Source organism: Callithrix jacchus, chromosome 9 (assembly GCF_049354715.1).
Source record: "Callithrix jacchus isolate 240 chromosome 9, calJac240_pri, whole genome shotgun sequence".
NCBI classification, from domain to species: Eukaryota; Metazoa; Chordata; class Mammalia; order Primates; family Cebidae; genus Callithrix; species Callithrix jacchus.
In genome coordinates this window covers 82637951-82656415 of record NC_133510.1, presented here as the reverse complement: position 1 = coordinate 82656415, position 18465 = coordinate 82637951, and the positions used below count along the sequence as shown (strand labels likewise).

At 36.9% G+C, this 18465-nt stretch overlaps 1 protein-coding gene and 1 pseudogene across 1 annotated transcript in view; both read right to left on the bottom strand.

Annotated features, from left to right (window-relative positions):
- Positions 1-18465, bottom strand: part of LOC144577638 (uncharacterized) — a 191514-nt gene that overhangs the window by 169245 nt on the left and 3804 nt on the right. The gene's annotated exons all lie outside the window — the stretch shown is intronic.
- LOC103795338 (proteasome subunit alpha type-6 pseudogene) lies at positions 11256-12209 on the bottom strand (annotated as a pseudogene).

Sequence of the window (18465 nt, the reverse complement as noted above, 5' to 3'; positions counted from 1 at the left end):
TGAAGAAAGGTAAAATCAGTGATGTTCAACTATACATTGTTTATAACAGAAAAAAATGTAAAATGCCTTAAAATCAACAAAAGAGGATTGATTAAATAAAATACAGTACATGGAATAATATTTATGTATTATAGACCTATATTTATTGAATAGAAAGGTGTCCATGATATGTGGCTAAATAGGAGAGACAGTTATAAAACTGTATGTATACAGTAATCCCATTTTTGTATTTTAAACATGTATGCCAAGAGATAAAGAGAGCTGAGAGAATAGGAGATCCCTAGGTTATGTCCACCCTCCACACAAAGAGAAACAATAGTTTGGCAGTCATCCATCAACAAAAGTGCCTTTGGGAGAACTTTGGGATCCTAGCAGAAATTTGCAAAGCATTGGTGGGCCCCAAGACCAAGAGGGCTGTTGTGAGAAAACAGGCTCACACTCCAGTGGCAGGCTCAGTGACTACTGTCCTGGCTACAGACAAGAAGCAGCCCTGTATCCCTGTGGATGTGGCTCCAGCCCCACTTGTCCACAGTCCTGCCACTAGCCCCTTCCACCAAGGTACAATCCAGGGGGCAGCCACACTCATCTGTGCCCCGGTTAAAAGTCCAGCCAAGCACAGACCCAGCTATATTGTGAAGTAGCCCTGTGATCTACCTCCAACTCTGTACTGCAGTCCCAGACCAGTCCTGCCAACTCAGCAACCATCTAGAACCCAACAGGAGCTCACCCAAAGACCCAGCAGGAGCCACAACCATCTGTGACCCTGGTAAAGTCTTGCCATCCGCAGGTCCAACTGAAGACCAGAAGTGGCCTTATGACCTGGCTCCAGCCCTGCTTGATGATGGTTTTAGAAGCAGTCCCATCCAGTCAGGATCCATACCTGCCTATGTCCCCAGTATCAGGCCCACCAATGGCAGACCTAATTGCAGACATGGCAGCAATGGCATGACAAAACTCCAGCCTCAGTAAATCATGATCCCAAGAGACAATCCCATCACTCAAAGGCCACAGCAGAAGGAGGTCTGCCAAACCAGCCTGTAAAGACTGGAAAAGGTGTTTACTCCTTCAAATTCACAGGCACCAACTCAAGGCTACACAGATCATAAAGTATCAAGCAAATATAATACCAGCAAAGCAAACTAATAAGCTCTAGTAACCGACCCTAAAGAAATGGAGATTTATTAACCATTTTACAAATAATTCAAAATAATTTTCTTAAAGAAGCTCAGTGAGCTACAAAAGAAGACAGATAAACAACTAAACGAATTGGGGAAAACAACATATGAACAAAACAAGAAGTGCAACAAAGATAACAGAAACCATTAAAAAAAGAACCAAATAGAAATCCTGCAGTGAAAAGAAGTTAGGGACTGAGCTGAAAGCTCAATAAAAAGCTTAACAACAGACTCAATCATGCAGAAGAAAAAGTCCATGAACTCAAAGACTAATTTGAACATATCTAGTTAGAGGAACAAAAGGAAAACAATGAAAAAGTATAGAACTAATGGGAGACAACATCAAGTTGACCAATATACATATTATGGCTTTATCAGAAGGAGAAGAGAGAGAAAAAGAGAAAGACAGAAAGCTTATTTAAAGAAATATTGGCTAAATACTTACCAAACCTAGAGAGTGGAATGAACATCCTGATTCATGAAGCCCCAAGATCCCTAAACAGAGTGAAGCCAATGAGGTCTACAATGAGATATTATAACTAAATTGTCAACAGGCCAAAGACAAAAAAAAAAAAAAAAAAAAAAAGAATTCTTAAAGCAACAAGAGAAAAGTGACTTGTCAAACAGAAAATAACCCACAAAAGACTTCTCAGAAGAAACACTGCAGATCAGCAAAGTTCTCAGCAGAAACATTACAGTTCAAGAAAGAGTTGGATTACACATTAAAAGTGCTGAAACAAACAAAAAAACCCTGCCAACCAAGAAGACTTTATCTGGCAAAATTGTTTTTTAATAATGAAAGAAAGAAAAAGACTTTCCCAGACAAACAAAACTAAATGAATTTGTCATCACTAGACCTGCCTTACAAAAAGTGCTAAACGAAGTTCTTCAAGGTGAAATAAAAAGACATTATAAAAGTCACATGTATAAAGGTAAATATAACACAAACATATAACAGTATAATACGATAACTGTGGCAAGAAAATTACTCTCAACACTCATATATAAATTAGAATACAAAACTAGTCAGAGTAACTATAACCACAGAAATTTGTAATGAAAACACAATAAAGAAAGAGGCAAAATCTGACATCAATTCCATAAAGTGTGGGGAAGGGAAATAAAATATGCAGTATGTATGTAGTGATTGAAGTTAAGTGGACATCAGCCTAAAACAGATTTCTAGAACTAGAAAAGGTTTAATGTAAACTCTATAGTAACCATGAAAATAAGTACAATAGACAGACAAAAAATAATGAGAAAACAATCAAAGCATATCATTACAAAAATGTAATCAAACCACAAAAGAAGAAAGACAATAAGAGAAAAGAGGAACAAGAGAACTACAAAACAGGCAGAAAACAATTAACGAAATGGCAAGAGTAAGTTCTTACCTATCAAAAATTACTTTAAAGGCCAGTGGGCTAAACTCCCCCAATCAAAAGACATGGAGTGACTAAATGGATTTAAAAACAAAAATAAGACCTAACTATATGATGTCCATAAAAGACTCACTTTAGATTTAATGACAGACAGACTAAAGGTGAAGGGGTACAGAAACATATCTCATGTAAATGGTAACCAAAAGAAAACAGGAATTGTCATACCAGTATCACCATGATACCAAAACCAAGATAACCATGATACCAGACAAAGACTCTAAGAAAATAAAACAATAGGTCAATATCCCCAATGAACACAAATGTAAAAATCCTCAATAAAATGCGACCAAACCAAATTCCATAGCAATTGAAAGGATTATACACCATGATCAAGTGGGATTTCTCTCTGAGATGGAAGGATAGTTCAGACATTTGGTTTGCAAATAGCAATCAATGTCATATAAAACATTAGCAGAAGAAAACATAAAAACCACATGATCATCTCAATAAATATAGAAAAAGCATGATGTATTTCAACAACTATTCATAATAAAAAATAAACTAAATAAAGTAGGCATAGAAGCAACTTATCTCAACACAATAAGGATCATATATGAAAAGCCTACAGCAAACACCATAATAAATGAGGAAAAACTGAAAGCTTTCCCTCTAAGATCCAGTACAAGGAGAGAATGCCCACTCTTACTATTTCTAGTCAGCATATACTAGTCATAGCCAGGGCAACTAGACAAAAGAAAGAAAATAAAGAAGAGGAGGGGAGAGAAGGGGAGAGAAGGGGAGGGGAGGGGAGGGGAAGGGAGGGGAGGGGAGGGGAGGGGAGGGGAAAAGGGGAGGGAAAAAGAAAACACATCCAAATAGGAAAGGCAGAAGAAAAATTATCACTGTTTGCAGATGACATGATAATATCCGTAAAAGCACTAAAGACTAAACAAAAACTGTTAAAACAAATTTAAATAAGTTGTGGGATATAAAATTAACACAAAAATTAGTGACATTTCTATACACAAATAATGAACTATCTAAAAGGAAATTAAGAAAATAATTCCATTTTCAATAACAATAATAAAATATTTGCAAACCAAATATCTGATAAGAACACAATATCCAAAATACGTAAGGAACTCAGCTGGGCGCAGTGGCTCAGACCTTTAATCCCAGCACTTTGAAAGGCTGAGATGGGAGGATCACTTGAGCCCAGGAGTTCGAGACCAAGCTTGGCAACAAAGTGAGATCTTGTCTCTATTTAAAAACAATTTTTTAATTTAAAAAATTTAAAAAATTTTAATTTTTAATTAAAAAAAATTTTAAAACAAAATATATAAAGAACTTAAAAAGCTGAATATCAAAAAAAGACAAGTAATGTGATTGAATAATGAATTATTTTTTATAAGATCCCACTTGAAAACTATAGTATCAGTCTTAATTCTGTCTTAATACATTTGAATAAGAAAATACCACAGGCTGAGTATTTTATTAACAGTAAAAATTTATTTCTCATGGTTCTGGAAGCTAGGAAATCTAAGATTAAAGCATTAGCATGATTGATGTTTGGTGAGGACTGTTCTCTGCTTCTAGGATGGCACCTTGTTGCTACATCCTCCAGAGAAGAGAATTGCTGTGCCCTCATGTAGTAGAGGGAACAGAAGGGCAAGAGAATACTCCCTTCAACCTCCAACCCTTTTGTAAGGGTGCCAATTCTGTTCACTAGGTCAAAGCCCTCATAAATTAATCATCTCCCAAAAGTCACATTTCTTAATACCACAACAATGGGGATCACATTTCAACGAATGAATTTTGGGAGACATTTCATATCACAGCATATCCAAAAGAAAAAAAAGATTAGTAACTCCACGAGACATTTGCACTTGTATGCTGATTGTAGCATTATTCATAATACCTAAGATAGAAACAACCTAAGTGTCCATGCAAAGATGAATGAATAAGGAAAATGTGAAATATATAATGGAATATTGCTAAGCCTTAGAAAGGAAGGGAATCATATGGGACAACATGAATGAACATGGAGAACATTATGCTGAATGGCATGAGCTAACACAGAAAGACAAATACTGCATGATCTTAACTTATATGTGGAATTTAAAATAGTGAAACTTACAGAAGCAGTGAGTAGAACAGTGGCTGCCAGGGTATGGAAGGTGGGGAAAATGGAGAGACACTGGTCAAATAGTACAAAGTTTCAGTAAAACAAAATGAGTAAGTTCTGGAGATCTAATGTACAGCATGGTGACTGCAGTTAACAAAACCATATTGTATTCTTGAAATTTTTATGTAATTACTTGACTGAGAGAGTAGTGCTCTCATCCCACACACACATAAAAGGTAACTATGTGAGGTGATGGATTAACTAATTTGATTGCGATGATATTTTCACAGTGAATACATATACCAAAACATCAAGTTATATGCCTTCAATATGTATAATTTCTACTTGTCAATTATATCCAAGTAAAGATGAAAAATTTAAAAAAATTTGTATTTACAAATGTTTTCAAAGAAAAAAATTAGTAAATCTCTGGGTAATGATACTACAAGTGACATGATCTTCTTTATATTTTTTATTTCCTGTTAATTTTGCAAAGATAATTAGTTAGCTTTATAATTTAAAAAAACTATTAAAAATTAATTGGATATTTAGGGGAGTATAATTTATGATTCCTGCCCAAATAAATGGTTGCAATGAACATGTATGCAGCACATTTGAAAAGAATTAGGTTTGCTAGGGTCCCACTTACAAACTACAGTATCAGTATTATAAGCATTTGTTGAGCATGCACAATGTGAAAAATATGATGCTTCACAATATAGGAGGACAGAAGAAATTTGAGTCTGCCTTAAAGGATTGTAGAACTAACTGGAGAATGAAAACAAATCCACATAATTCATTCTTACAAGTAACTAGTTAGGAATACAAGAATTTGCTAATTCATAGCCGGGCGTGGTGGGGCACACCTGTAGTCCCAGCTACATGGTACGGGAAGGAATGAGATAGTAGAATCACTTGAGCCCAGGGGATTGAGGCTACAGTGAGCAGAGATGGTGCTACTGCACTCCAGCATGGGCGACAGAGTGAGACCTTGCCCCTGTATCCTCCCTGCCCCCCAGAAAAGAACTTGCTAATTTATGTCCATGGACAAAAGGAAGTTTGACTTTTAGCTACTTATTGAAACAGTTTCATGCCTGTGTATAGGATGATGTTCATGCTGACCTCCAATACTTTTTGTATCATTTAAAACTCTAATTTTGGCCGGGCGCGGTGGCTCAAGCCTGTAATCCCAGCAGTTTGGGAGGCCAAGGCGGGTGGATCACGAGGTCAAGAGATCGAGACCAATTGGTGAAACCCCGCCTCTACTAAAGTTACAAAAAATTAGCTCGGCATGGTGGTGCGTGCCTATAATCCCAGCTACTCAGGAGGCTGAGGCAGGAGAATTGCCTGAACCCAGGAGGCGGAGGTTGCGGTGAGCCGAGATCGTGCCATTGCACTCCAGCCTGGGTAACTAGAGCGAAACTCCGTCTCAAAAACAAACAAACAACAAAAAAAAAAACCTCTAATTTTAAAGGCATAAGTGTCTTAGGATCTATTGGACTCTACCGTATGGGCATCTTATATTTATGTGTGGGCATCTTATATTTATGTTTCTTCTAAAACAATGAAAGAAAATTAAGAACTTGGCTGGACGCAGTGGTTCATGCCTATAATTCCAGCACTTTGGGAGGCTAAGGCAGGCAGATCACTTAAGGTCAGGAGTTCGAGACCAGCCCAGCCAACATGGCAAAACCCCATCTCTACTAAAAAAAAAAAAAAAAAAAAAAACCCAAAAATTAGTTGGGCAGGGTGATGGGCACCTGTAATCCCAGCTACTTGGGAGGCTGAGGCAGGAGAATTGCTTGAACCCGGAAGGCAGAAGTTGCGGTGAGCTGAGATCACGCCACTGCACTCCAGCCTGGGTGCAAGTTAATAATTCAACCTTATTTAATATAACTACCTTTTCATTAAAATTCCCTGAAAATGTGATTTTCCTTATATCCAAATTTTCTACATGGCTAGAGCTCATATTTTAAGCATCTTTAAAAAATATTTTATGAAAATATTTATAAAGAATGTTTCTGACTTCTGAAATATCTGAATAAAGTTTGCTTTTTTCTTCATAATTTATTACAATGAACATCCACTTTGAGACTAATCGGTAATATGCAAACATATGTTCCGGACTATTGAAGTGTAGAAAAGTGTTTTGTTTGAGGCATCCTGTACTTATTTTATATTTTAAATTTATAACCAACAATTAAACCCAGAAGAATCAGAGACTTAATCAAGCAAAATACATTTGTAAGCCAAATTCAGCTATGGATGGCCACACTACACCGTGGTCTCCTCTTCCATTCTTGGGGAAATGAGAGACCAAGAACCTGGAGAAACCTCCTCTCAGGGGAGCCAAGGGCTCCCTGAACCCCAAAACCCAGAAACAATTAGAATTTAGGTCCTCTCTTTTTAGTGAAACATAATTTACCCACAGAAAGCTTCAGCTTTTTTTGTGTGTAATTCTGTGAGCTTTGACAAATGTAACTTTTATATAAATGTCACCATAATCAATATCTAAAACAGCTTCATCATGCCAAACTATTCTTTCCTCTCTTCTTCTTATATTTCTCTTGTCTTCAGAATTAAGTCAATAGCATACCAGAAACCTTTACAATTGAGAAAACTACACTAATGTCAACTTTTGAGTTGACCTGTAATAGGAATCTAGAGATAAAGGAAAGCAGAGAGAGTGGCACAGTAAAAACACAAGAATAGCCATAAAAGTACAAGAACACTTTTACTGAGACAGGTTTTCAAGCTCTCATTTCAGATCTCAACTAATCTGATGCCATATAAACATTTCCTATTTCTGGGAGATTAGAATATTGCAATGAATTTTATGAAAATGAACAGAAGAATGGCTTACTTAGCCACTCTAAGATTTTTTTTTTTAACCTATGCTAAAGAAAAGTGAAAATTACTTTCTCAGACAGAAAGATTTTAGCTGTTTGCCTGCTTGGATGCAATTAAAAATAAAGTCATTGTCATTTACACTTTCAACTCATTCATATCTTACAAATCTATATGCACGTGGCAAAATATAACCCTCATTCCTCTCAGTATGTTTTTCATATCTTCTTTTACTATCATTGTGAACGAAACATACACAAGCTTCTTTATTTTTATATGTATATTATGTATATAATGTATATAATATGTATATTATGTATATAATGTATATAATATGTATATATTATATGTATATTATGTAATTACTTGAGTAACTGTAGTTACTGGAGTAACTACATAATAGGGTATAAAAAAGATGTGAAAAGAATGTCATAGTTATAGAATTTTATCTATAATAAAAGTAAGATTTAAGGATAAAATTCAAAAGGATAAATTTGAAAATAATGAAAAACAAAAGTAAAATAAAAATTAAATAAATTATAATATACTATAGAATATATATACACATATAGTGTGTATATACATGTGTGCATGAGACGTGAGAGAGACTATGAATCAGAGAGGTAAAGATATACAAACTGGATATGAGAGTTTTGAGGATTTAAATAAAAGTCATATAGTTTGGGAAAACTAGAAATATCTAAAGTTCAATAGGTAGAAGAAAACACTGTCATTCAATTAGTGAAAAACAAATGAAATAAAAAATGGAAAGGAAAACTGAAAAGAGAAACTAGGATAATGTGGAGAATTGTTTGGAAAAAATGGAAAGCTGATATAGTATGAGAAATAATGTTTTCAGATTAAGAAATGCAATGACTACCATGTACCTATCAAGACAAAGCAATTTAGAGAAGTTTTATAAATTGTACCTACTCTCAGACTCTATATGATCCTGACTCTTAGCCCAGCATTCTTAACAAAACAAGCAATGAAATGAAGAGCAAGCCTAATTTATCATGGCTTATTTCTCAAAAACCTTTAGCTGTTGCTAGTGATCATTAACGTCTTAAAATTTCCATTCATTTTGCATTTAATTATCTTTCCTAGAGTTTTACTCAGAAATGATATATAATAGACTGATTTATAGTTACTAGACATATGTGAAAATAGATCTGGTAAGCTAATTTGTTCAATTAATATAGAAGAAGTTTTTTATTAAGTAGTGTGATAAATGAGGATTTTTAGCACCTTATTCTCTATCATTGACTTGGAAATTCCTTTACATTCCTTCCAGTTTTTACACGCCACATACAATCAATCATTAAGCTTTATTGATTCCTAACCCCTCCTATCCATCTGTAGTGTCATTGCTCTAGCTGAGGCTATCTTCAACTGTCACCTCATTACTACATGAGTCTTGTCTCCTCTGAGCCACCCAGAGGTTTAGGAGGATAAATGGTGTCTGAGGCAAGGTGATGTGTTTGTTCTCCCTCTGTCCACTGTTGCTCTAGAATTTGCATTCATTTCTGCAGGGCACTCTTCCCTGTGCCCCAGCCCCTGTCCTCTATTTTAATTCCAGAATGACCTTTCTGACCCAAATATTTGCTATTACGCTCTTGCTTCAATAAGCTCTCATCATCTGAAGCTGAAGCAGCTACTACCAAAGCTCTCAGGGGCCAGGCAGGTGGCAGAATTGACAATTGAATAAAGCAGATCAGGTGGGGACTATTGTATAGTAGTGACATTAGAGCCTCTCAGATGTAGCCAGAACTTCCAGTTCTTCAAAACAGACTGGAAATCCAGATTTTATAAGAAATTGTTTCGCTTCTAAATGTCAACAAATAATTTAACACTTTGTAAAGCATGGCATAAGCCAAAAAACCACTTGTGTAGTCTGTTGACAATCAACCTGTGAACTCTGACTTGATAGGATAAGATTCAGACTCCTTAGAATGGCATAAAAGATTCCTCATGATCTATTTTCTGCCTGATGTACCAACCATATCTCTTGCCCATTCTTCCTGCCAAAAAAACATGTACACTTCATCAATTCTGACTCTTCATTTTCAGAAAAAAAAGTGTAGTGTCATTTTCCTTTCTGCTTTTGCCTCTGTTCCTGTACATGGAGGGTCCTCCCTAATTCACATTGCATCACTTCCAAAAACCTCATTCAATTCTCCCTTGATTAGCCATCTCTTTCCCTACCACTCCCCTCCCTTGCCATTTGGAAACCATGTCTCTTTGATAGGTCCCTAAACCATTAAATATAACCTAGTCATTAACTGAAATAAAGACTACAAAAGAAGCAATTGTATGTGGGGAAGATATTAAGTTCCATTTCATGTGTATTAGGCTTGAAGACTTCATGTCAGTAGGCAGTTGTGTAAATAGGTATGGGACTTAGGTGCAATATTCAGCCTTCAGGTTGGGATCTGAGAAAAATTAAATAGAAAAGAGAGTTAAAGATGAAATCCTGTGAAATAAGATGTAGACAGAGAAAAATGGGGCTTATAAGAGGAGTCTGAAAAATAGGGTTAGGAAACCCCAGAAGAAAGTACTGTCATGGAAGACAAGGGGAAAATTTCCAGAGGGAAGAAATATTCACCATGGTCAAATACTGTAAAACATCCTTTGGATTTAGCAATTACATCAGTGCTAATCCTGATAAAAACCAGTTTTAAGGAAGGTGGTTATTAAATCAAACTTGTGTGGACTGAGGAATGAATTAAAAATGTGGGTATGGAAACAATGAATATAGATTACTTTTTCAGAAGTATTTTTTTGTGAATTGGAGAAGAAACATTAGACTTTTATATAAGGTCAAGGAAATATTTTTTGTATGATCTATTTATTCGTTTAATTTTAGCATTTCTCAACAGGGAGTTATTAGCATTTTGGGAAGGGTACTTAGTTGTTGTTTGGAAAATTCCCACACATTACAAGTTATTTAGTTATAACTCTCCTCCTCACTAAACCACAGTAGTGTTCCACAATCATTTTGATAATCAAAAATACCTCTACCCACATATCCAAATACCTCTGGAGTAATTGCATCGACTCTATTTGAGAATCACAACACAGTCTCCCCACAACCCATTCTTTTTCTCCCTCAGATTTTATTGCAAGAAATATCAAACAGCAAAGTTGAAAAAATAGTAAAAGACATTTGGATATCTGTTACCTAAATTGAGAAATTAAAATCTTGCATTATCTACTTATATGCATTTTTATTTATTTTTTATTTCACGGAATTATTTGAAAGTAAGTTGTCAATATCATGACATTTAACATACTCATCTTCTTAAATTAAGGATACATTCCTACATAATCACATTACTACATCTTAGCACAGAAATAACAAAAATTCCTTAATATCATCTAAAATACAATCCATATTTAATTCTTCCAAGAATCAATTAATATAACTTTTTTCCAAATCAGAACCTAATCAAAATTTACATGTTTAATTGGTCATCATAGTTTTCAGTGTCTTTTAGTTTAGAACATTTTTATTTAAATTTTTTCTTTTTTTTTCTGAGACAGTCTCACTCTGTCACCAGGCACCAGGCTGGAGTGCAGTGGTGCAATTTCGGCTCACTGCAACCTCAGCCTCCTGGTGGAGGCTGAAGCAATTCTCCTGGCTCAGCCTCCCGAGCAGCTGGGACTACAGGTGCACACCACCACACCTAGCTAATTTTTGTATTTTTTTAATCCAAAAGCACTGTTTTTATTTATATAGAGTCCTAACCACTTTGGTGGTAGGTGGAGTGGGAGAGGCTCCTTTTTTCAATCCAGGGACCTTGGTAATGTTGGTTTGTTGTTATCAAACACACAGGTAAGTGACATCATGGATCTGGTAAACTAACGGCAATGTTTAGTCTCTCTCTGCTACAGCAACAAGGTGAGCATCAAACTCTGCTTCTGTAAGAATCCTGAATTCAGGATTTTCAACTGTCACCGCTCCAACTTCTATTTCTGAAGGTTTGAAATCAATTGATAGAACAGTAGACAAACATGTAATTGCAGTTTCCACTGTCTGTTCAAATGTCAAATCAAATTCTTCTTCACTTTTTTTTCAAGGAAGCTGGTTGACTCAGTCTGTTTAACTCCTGCTGCAGTGGCTTTAAACCCACAGTAGTAACCTACTGGATCACACTTATGTACCTGAGGGCCTTGCTCTTCATCTACACCAATTAAAATCATACAACAACCAAGAGGCCTCATTTCAGCATTCTGTGTATAGACCTGAGAAATCTCAGCAATTCTTTTACACAGCAAGTTCACAGGAATCTCACAGCCATACTTGTATTTCCAGTTAGCTGCCTCATAGCATTGCCCTCTGCACCTGGGATCTGCTGTCAGCTGTCATTCCGGTCATCACACAACCAATGTTTTCAGTTATCTTGAATAAGCGAGTCATTGTGCTGGAATCCAATAATTTGACAGGTACTTTCTTCTGTGTGACAATTACTGCACAGTCCTTTCCTCTGACAGCTACTGATGTAAGGCTATCCTGGTTAAGCCTTAAAAGCATATTCTACTTGGTAGAGCCAACCCTCAGGTGAAAAAATGGTAATGTGGTGGTCAAAACTGGCTCTGGAACCACGGGACATGTTGGTGGAACCACTACTTCAAACACAATCTCTGAGCCCCACAGCTCCCGCACCAGGTGTACAAGCCCCTCCCAGAAGTTGCAGCCAATTTTTGTATTTTTTAGTAGAGACAGAATTCACTATGTCGGCCAGGATGCTCTCCATCTCTTGACCTTGTGATCCACCTGTCGGCCTCCCAAAGTGCTGGGATTATGGGCGTGAGCCACCAGGCCTGGCCTATGTAAAATATTTTACAACACTGACTTTAGAGATTATCCTATATTTCAGGTTTGTCTGATTAAGTATGTGTGGTATCATTTAATATGCTCTTCTATCTCTTATGTTTCTAGTAAAGTAATAGTTGATCTAAAAGGCCTGGTTAAACTCTCAGGCTAAAATTTAGGCAATGCTGAGGCACATAACAGAGGCTACTCTACTATTAATGGTGCTATGCTTGATCATGGAATTGAATCTTTAGTCATTACATGTTGTTGATTGCAGGGAATGAGTGTTTACATTGTTAGAGTTTTAGCACTAACACAGGGTTTGGTACATTCAGAGTACCAATAGGGTACTCATAAATATCGGCTTAATAATGGTGAATAAATGAATGATTTAAACTGATGTTAAGTGACAGCTAACAAAATAGAGTTAGGTTTTGACATACATGTTCGAGAATCCTTGGTTATATGTCTAGCACAGGAAACAAATTCAGTGTTTATATACTCAATTACTGTTGCTTTTTTTTTTTTGAGACAGAGTCTCGTTCTGTTGCCAGGCTGGAGTACAGTGGTGCAATCTTGGCTCACTGCAACCTCCACCTCCTGGGTTTAAGCGATTCTCCTGCTTCAGCCTCCCAAGTAGCTGGGACTACAGGCTCACACCACCACACCTAGCCAATTTTTTGTATTTTTAGTAGAGACAGGGTTCTGCCACGTTGCCCAGGCTGGTTTTGAACTCCTGAGCTCAGGCAGTCTGCCCATCTTGGCCTCCCAAAGTGCTAGGATTACAGGCATGAGCCAATGTACCCAGCCTTGTGTATGGTAATTTGTTATACAACAGTAGAAAATGAATACATACAGGCAGCGTGCGTTTCCATTATTTGCACTCAAGAACCCTAACTGGTTCATGTATCTACTGCTGGCAAGGGAACTTTGATAGGGAGTGCCGAGATAATAAATAAAATCATCACACTCTGTCCCATTCTATTACTACTATACATATTTTTTTGAGATGGAGTCGCTCTCTGTTGCCAGGATGGAGTACAATGGCATGATCTCAGCTCACTGCAACCTCCGCCTCCTGGGTTCAAGTGATTTTCCTGCCTCAGCCTCCTGTGTAGCTGGGACTACAGGTGTGCACCATCAGGCCTGGCTAATTTTTGTATTCTTTTTTTAGTAGAGACCGAGTTTCACCATGTTGGCCAGAATGGTCTCAATCTCTTGATCTCGTGATCTACCCGCCTCGGCCTCCCAAAGTGTTGGGATTACAGGTGTGAATGACCAGGCCCAGCCATTACTACTATTAATAGAAGCGGGGAGGGATGCTGGACAGGTGACATTAAAACAAACCAAAAACAGAAGTCTACTACATGACACTAACCTTCTAAAATTTAGAAGTTAACTGTTATTTATATAATAGTTTCCACCTATTTTCCCATTACCCCATTTTTTTAGTAACAATTTTTAACCACAAGCTCCATTATCTTAATGGTAGTATTCCAAGCCTTCCTTTATTCGTTATCTTTAAATTATGCTGGTGAGGGTAGAAACACATGTTCTTTGTAAGTTCTCAAGACACTATGGGGTCATTTAGCCTAGCCAGACTACTTGACTGAACCATAATGAGGACAACCCAGTAGAATATGAGTACTCTAAGATGCTAACAGAATGGACAGATGAGCATAGGGAAAAATCAGAACATTCCTCATCATCCCATTATCTTCCCTCTACAACGCCAGCTGCCATCCAAGCTAATTTCCAAACAGAAAAAGGCATCGTTCGTTCCAGTTTTAAAATCTGAAGGTTTCAACAGCTTGCCATTGCACTGATGACTTTTCAGTCTGAGAATTTCTTTTAAAATGAGATAGGTCATATTTTAAGCCTTATTAACATCTTAATTCTCAGTTTATGTGAAGGATTAATTGTTTGCTACTAGCAAGAATAAGTCACAGGATAAACGCTTCGGGAGGAGAGAAAAGTTTTGAAAATAAAACATTCTTTACATTTTACCTAGGGGTATCTGAGCTATTTCAAATAATTCTTTGTTACACTTTTTAAAATCCTTCAATCATCCCTCTCATTTTTATAATAAACATGTTCACTTATTTGTATAGACTTTCCATGATTAGGTTACTATTTCTCCAGCTCTGTGTCCTGTTATGACTTCCTTGTTGCGTTGTGTTCTGATCCTACTATAACTGTTCCTCTTTCTGCCTTTATACATATAAAATTTCACCCCCACCTTTACACATACATCACGTTTATGCCTAGTCAATTCGACTCTTCCTTAACAATGATGAGTTCATGTATCATTACCTTCTCAGAGATTTCCCTGAGAGGCCCTCCTAACTGCCCCTTCCTTCAGCACCCCAAAGTACACTCTTCTGTGCTTCAACAGCATACCCTACATTCTTTTTATGTATCTCCCTTCCCTTACCCTGTAGGGTAATATATACAAACAGTGCTTATAACAGGAATGGGTACTTAATAAATTCTGTGTTAAGTATTAGCTTTTATATCACATTAAAATTATGTTTCAATATCAGCTTCCTCCATTAAACTGTGAACTCCTTAACAATGTTTTATTCACCTCTTTGACTTACTTATTGAATTACAGTAGGTAATCAAGGAATGTTTGTTGAAGTGTAAGATGGAAAGAAACTATTATTTATTGAGCCCTGTATCAGGCAAGATTTCTAAAATATTTCCTCAAAGATGTCCCCTTTAATCCCTGGAACCTGTAAATATGATGAGCTATCACTCATGTGATTAATTCCTGTTAGACAGTCAATGAACTTTAAGACAAAGAGATTATCTAAATTCATCAGCTTTTAAAGGCAGACACGTTTCTCAGGTTGGTGGCAGAGGAGAAGTCAGAGAGATTAGAAACAAAGCCTGAGAAAGATTTTACACAATGTGATGGGCTTTGAAGATTGAGGGGGCCATGTGTAAAAAATGGGGAGAGGCCTCCAGTGACCCGCAGCAGACAGCCAGGAGAAAACAGAGAACTACCCTTACAACTGCGAGGAACTGAATTCTGTCAACAATCTGAATGGGACTGGATACAGATTCTTACCCAAAGCCTCCAGAGAAGAGGCCAGCCCAGCTGACACCTTGTTTTTGGCCTTCTGAGATCCTGAGCATAGAATCCAGCTGAGCCCACTCAGACTTCTGACCTACAGAACTGTGAGATAATAAGTGGATATTGTTTTATTATGCTTACAGCAGTAACAGAAAATGAACCCAAGCCCCTACTACATGCGGCAGATATGCAAGGCTCTTTATCTATGTATCAGGAAAGAATCTCACTTAGACTCCTCAAGATCGTCTTTCCTGATTTTCTGCAAAGAACTTTACCACCTCGACAGTAGGGAATGCACTATCAGTCATTCTCAGTCTTTTACCTCCACCAGGGTTATATGTCAAGTTCCTGAGATTATACATACACAGTGCTCCTGTGGTCATGTGTTGTGTCTACTTAATTAGGTAATGCTGAAGCATTTATCCTAGCCTGGTCTCTTTAGGTGTCTTCTCCATCCTTGAAGTCAGCCAGGGGCAGAGACTCTAGGGTCTCCCACTTGAGTGGACCCCTTCCAAGGCCTTGAACTTAATTATTTGTAATTTTAAATCCTTTTTTTTAAACAGAAATATCTAAACTGTAATAATATCAGGTCCTGGAAAACCTGGATATACCCTCAGCTCAGATCTTTCCTGGTTAAATCAGTATCTTCTCTTCCCCACACCTCCATATCTCTTAACTGCTAGTAAATTCAGAAATTGTCTTTTCCTCTTGTTTTCTTCACTACATTTAGTGGTATCTGAATTTTTTCATTTAAAATGTATTCATTTTCTGTCCCTCCTTACTAGAACTCATTGATGGCAGGTACTTCATTTGTTTCATTCACTCCCGTATCCCCAGAACCCAGAATAATGATTGACAAAAAAATAGATGCCAATCAATACATATTCACTGAATGACCTCAGATCCACCAAACTGCTACATTTCAGTCATGTTTGTGGCACCGCTATGTTTGACTAGTGTGAGTCCCACACCTACGTTCCAGCTTCTGTGAAGCAGCCATTCATTTTAAGATCCTGTCACATTCTGGGGCTACTTCCAGAGATCTGTGAGCAAACCCCTGCAGTTCAAGGGACAGAGAGACTTCTCTCTCATTGTTTTGAGCCTTGGTGTCACTTATTATTCTCAGTGATATCTTTCTTTCCCATGGAAGCACCCAAGGATGGCTTGGGTGAACCCCTCTGCTTGGTTCCCCTCTAAGTAAAAATAACATTCCAGGAGAGTATGGTCAAAATTTTTGTAAAGTGAAAATAAAGGCAAATTTAGGCAAGTGAAAATAAAGGCAAATAAAAAACGATGCTATTTTTATTGATTTATAATGCTATGCATATAGAACTTCAGTAAGTTTCTAGCAACCTCATATACTAATTCCAATCAGATCACGAGCCCTGAACTATTATTAAATAGAAATTGGTGGGTGGCCATTTCAAGTTAGGAGGGAAAATGTTTTGAAAGCAACTTCTGCTTTCTTCCTTGCCACAAACCTGCCCTGACGCAAGGAAGCAGAGTTGCTATCAGCTTAAATGAGGAAAGGAAAAGGCAAATACAAGAACACAAACAAAATCTTAAATTTTTTTCTCTCTCATATACATTATTCATTTAATCTTTAAGACAACCACATGAAGCTAATACTATTCCCACTTGCCGAAACTAGGCATGGTCAGCATCATTATCAGTGATGCTGTGTCTGTTATGACTGCATGTTTTGGTTCTCAATAATACCTTACTTTGTTTTTGCACTCTGGTCTGTGAAGGAATTTAAAAGCTCTTCCCAGAATTTGATTCGAAGGACAACTGGATTCTTCAACTACATACTAGTGATCCAAGATAGAACTCATGCACCTAAACTTGCCTTCCAGATACTGAAGACACCTTGTTTTGTAATTTATTCTTCTAACTTCAGTGCTACGGAGCATGACTCTTATTTCTGAAATTCCTTTAGCACAGAAATATTTTTATACAAATTGGCCTTCCTACCAATGCCTTGCCTTCATACCTTGAGTTGGGTGTGCAACTAAGGCCCATTCTGTAACCTTCACTTAATTAACCGTAATTATTATTACATATACTAATTAAAGTCAGCCAGTTTCCAAAAGTTTAGGACATGTAGACTGGTGGTACATGAGGTAATGTTATAATAGATAGATGTAACATTAAAATAGCATTTAGCACAATATTCTTTTTTCACTATCTTTTAATCTTTCTGATTATGCTATATTGAAAAATCTTAGGTTGATGCTCAAATGCCCAACCCTTACCAATATCCCTTTTTTAATAAATTGAGAGCTTAGGCTCAGACCCTTGACACACAACCTAATGTTTTGTTTTCAAAACATTGTATTTGCTTTAACAGTCTTCTTTATGTCATGTGGAAATGTTTTTCACTTACCAAAGCCACATAATGTTGCTTTAAAATAAAGTTATTTTAAAATAAATTTATTTGTTTTTAAAAAAAGTTAAAGAAAACATTAAGCAAATACAAGTTATTTGTGGTTCTTGGATATAGCAACATGATTGTGATAAAGGTTGGGAAACATTAAATTAATTCATATGAAGGGGCATGTGATGTTCTGACACAACATGATACAGATTGGGAGTCATGTGCAACGGAGGTGAGTTACCATCTCTGTAGCAGTATAACTGCACTTTGGATTGTTGCCAGACATTCATCTGATTCCTAGTTTTGGGGGACCAAAGAAGCTTTATGGGCATATCAGCCACTACTTGTACTGTGCTAGGGTTTGTTTCTTGAAATAAAGTCACATATGGCAGAAAATTTACCCTAAAGGAAATTAGAAACTCACCTTATAATCCAGAGACAAGGCAAAGCATTAGATGCTATGATCTAGAAATCAGGATTGGTCTAGAAATGGAGACGGAAGCAAGTTATGGTCGTTCCATGTTGGTTCTGGTCAACTCCCTGGGTGGAATTAAATAAATTATAATGTGAACGGACTGTAAACTTTTCAGCAGGTTTTATTTTTTTTAAATGGAGTCTTGCTCTATTGCCCAGGCTGGAATGCAGTAGTGTGATCTCAGCTCAC